The sequence below is a fragment of the Syngnathus floridae genome, unplaced genomic scaffold (genome assembly GCF_059516105.1).
Source record: "Syngnathus floridae isolate MCC-2025c unplaced genomic scaffold, RoL_Sflo_1.0 HiC_scaffold_32, whole genome shotgun sequence".
NCBI lineage: Eukaryota > Metazoa > Chordata > Actinopteri > Syngnathiformes > Syngnathidae > Syngnathus > Syngnathus floridae.
In genome coordinates this window covers 454,411-458,119 of record NW_028284061.1, presented here as the reverse complement: position 1 = coordinate 458,119, position 3,709 = coordinate 454,411, and the positions used below count along the sequence as shown (strand labels likewise).

General features: G+C 48.4%; 1 long non-coding RNA gene across 1 annotated transcript; it reads right to left on the bottom strand.

Annotated features, from left to right (window-relative positions):
- Nucleotides 1-1,815: 1,815 nt before the first annotated feature.
- Nucleotides 1,816-2,847, bottom strand: LOC148378628 (uncharacterized). The gene is made up of 3 exons (XR_015855735.1): nucleotides 2,696-2,847; nucleotides 2,491-2,616; nucleotides 1,816-2,121 (listed from the first exon to the last, which is right to left on the bottom strand). It is a non-coding gene; the product is annotated as an uncharacterized LOC148378628 (long non-coding RNA).
- Nucleotides 2,848-3,709: the final 862 nt, after the last annotated feature.

Genomic DNA, 3,709 nt, shown 5'->3' with positions numbered 1-3,709 from the left:
CTTTTGAAAACTATTCTGAATTACAACTTTGGATCTTATATTACTTTGCAACAATCTACTCGGTGACAGATTAGGCAGTATAATCACATATGTTAACTTCAGTGCCCACACTGTATTTATTTATGGTTATTTGTTAAATCAAGTACTGTTAGACATGAAATAGGAAGTGTTTAACATAAATGTTATGGCTACTCACCATTGTAGCTCGCTCCTGGTCAATGATATGAGCCTCTTCTTGCAGTGGAAAACTTGCAGCCAACAAACACCGTGGAACCTAAAGGAATGAAATTAAACATTAACATTTCGCCCGGACCAACATTCACACGTACAACGCAACGCGGCTACACTTCTGCTATTACAAACGTAAATCTCCTTAAACACAACGAGTGTTACTTACCGTGTACGCTCTAGGCAAAATTGGATGTGATGCAATTCCAAATCTATCTGAAACGGCAGTTAAAAGTAGAGTTACATCAAGTTTTCTTTTTTAATCAACACAATCATTTACAACCGTTGACCAGAAAGAATCGTCGAAATTCGACGTCCCCCACAAACGCCACGCTCACTCGCTTTTCAGGGCAACAAATGTACTTCTTTTTAAAAACGATGAGTTGTACTTACCGTGTACGCTCTGGACGGTCCAGTTGCAAGCAGAAAATAAAAATATTTCTCTTGTTAGTCGTATGTTACCATCCGCTGTGTCTTTGTCAACATCGCCGCCATTTTCCTACTTCCTGCTGCGAGCCACGCCCACGGATTTAAATTTGGGCGGAAGCTCTTTCCATTGGCGTCGTTTTCGCGTATAGCAAATCCGATTGGTTGGGAAGGGGGCACGGTTATGCAGCCGAGGAGTCCTGTGATCGGTGGGATGTAAAGTAGGCGTCGACGTCACGTCCGCGTCACGTGACCACGACGTGGCAGACGTCAAATAGCAACCGCTGTTTTGTTTAGTAGACTTACAGTTGTTATGCATTGACATAATGGCGCACACACCAAATAGATTTAAATAAATTAAATAATTCTTCTGCCCACTCTCTTTTAAACAAGTTAACTCTCCCCGCGGATTTGAATTCCGGCGAAAGTTACGCCCATCGACGTCACGTATGTCACGTGACCACGACGTGGCAGATGTCATATAGCAACCGCTGTTTTGTTTAGTAGATTTACAGTTGTTATGCATTGGCATAATGGTGTGCACTCAAAATAGATTTAAATAAATTAAATATTTCTTCTGCCTACTCCCTTTTAAACAAGTTAACTCTGCCCACGTCCATTGACGTCTTGTCTGCGTCACGTGACCACGACGTAGCGACGTCATATAGTAACCGCTCTTTTGACCAGTAGACTTAGTTATTATGCGTTGACATAATGGCGCACTGGTTAGCATGGCCACCTCTTAAGCATGATGATGCGGGTTCGACGCCTGATCAATGTTAGCATGGAGTGAGCTGAAGTGCATGGCGCTGAAGATTTGAATCTTTGAAATGCGCTGAGGTCTGACATATCAGGCAGAATGGTTTGCCATCACGTTCAACAAAAAATAGAAACTTTCCCACTCTGATTAAAACGTCCTGTGTTCATCTACGTATTTTCGTTTTGCTGTGCATCTTTTCCCTGCCATTTCGAGAGCCCAATTGACACTCATAGTTTAAAGAAATGTGTTTGCCCATCCTACTTTGTGGAATTTCACCACATGCGCTTTTGACCAAAATACCAAATTGAACTCAAGTGAAGCCAACACGCACAACCCCCCCCCCCCACACACACACACACACACACACACAAATGTTGATATGAACATAAAAGAGCCGCATGCGGTTCGGGAGTTGCGGCTTGGCCAAACCTGTACTATACAACTTTATTTGTATAAAATTTTCACAACAGCTGTCACACAAACAAAGCGGGAAAAACCGAAGACGTGCGTGTTCCGCCCACGCTGGATTTATTTGCACCTTTGAAAAGACACCGTATTGCCGCAGATGTGGCAAAGAGTACTTTTGGGCATCTGAGACGGAAGGATGTCCAAAGCATCACGTCACCTGCTCTGGTAGGCATGGTGGTGGGACGTTGAGGTCAACCGCTTTGGGGTTGGCTGACTCTTTGATCGCAGGATGCCACACACTTGAAGACAGAAGCAGAAAAGCAGAGCTAAATGCAAAATGTACTCACCGGTGACTCCAATTTTTTTCCCCCCTGAAGAAACAGCTGGACGGGTGGCCCCGGCTGGCCAGTGGGACTCTTGTTATTCTGACCCTTTTTAGTGCGCGTTTGGGGCAACAACCGTTTTTTGTGGCGCTCTCTTCTGGTTCAAAAGTGCCCTGCATGTGAATTTGCTTTTCCTGCCTTCTGATTGGATGAGCGCCGGTGTGACGCGGTGCCTCTGTCACCGTGGCGGGGGGTATACGTTGGCATCGGAGCGTCTGCCAACGTCTGAGACCGGCTGGCAGTGTATCGGAGGTGTCGAGTGCGGTGCCGCTGGAGCTCACTCACCAGCTGGTGTTAGGGCCACAGAATGAAGGCCAAGGAGAAGAATAGAAAGAGAAACAGAAACTTCTCCTCCAATTGTTTGATTTGTCTCTTCTGAGCTTCGATGAATTCTTTCAGCTCTTTGTTCCTCTAGGACGGACAAATGGAAAGTGGCATTCAAAAGCCAGTAAGCGTGCAAGTAAGTGCCGGGCTGGCTTTGGGCCCTTACCTGTTGCGCGCTGTGCAGCAGATCCATTCTCTCTTGGAGGATGCAAGCGTCGCGCTCCCTCAACTCGCACATCAGGGCTCGCTTCCATTGGTCCACGGCGCTCCTAAGCTCTTCTCTCTGATCCGCCGTCAGCACGTCATTCACGCCAGCGTGGCTGGCTTTTTCGCCGTCCGTGGCGGGGCAGTCCCGCTGCGGTAGCGCCTCGTACAACATGGCCTCCAGCTCCAGGATCCTCTGGGCCGCAATCCTCGTCCATCAGTGGTCCGGCGGGAGATTTGAGGGCGGCTTACCTTATGAGCCTGGTCCATGGAACACTTCCTGAAGTCCAACTCTTCATCCAGGTAGCCCTTCTGCTTGCAGAACATATCCTAGCACAGCTCAAGGTCAGAATTGTTGGGGCACATTGCCGGAGTTCCCCTTGGCTGATGTCGCGTGTCTGTCTACCTTCTCACTTTCAATGTCCAACATCTTCTGTTGAAGTGCTGACTTGGTCACTTTGATGTATTCTAACCACTGAGGAAAGGCTGCTGTCACATAAGCAGAATGCGAGAGCGTGCGTGGACGTGCGCGTTACCTTCTCGGCTAGGGTGAGAAGGGTCCTGGCGTGAATCACGACCACCTGCTCCTCGTTGGTGAGATTCTGCAAGAGCCCAAAGGCACAGCGTCAACAAGCTTCTTTCAGCGCAAAGCCTTCCAAAAGTCACATTTGAGCCGCCGAGTCTCGTGGAGTGCGAACATAAGGAGTTCGACATACACTTACGGCGTTATAGCCCAGGATGTCCAGCTTCTTCATCAGATCACTGATGACGATGTCCGGGGGAAAGGCGCAAGGAGCAATGTAAGGTGTTCTGGGACCTCGGGTTAAGGTTAGGGTTGCGAGGGACGCCTTACGTACGCTCACGCCCTCGGCCTCGCAGTAGATCTGCAAAGGGCTGAGGCCGTCTGGGAAACGGACTTGCAGAAACTTCAAGACGGGGGAGCGCCACTCCCTCTCCTGAAAGGCAGAGGCATGCA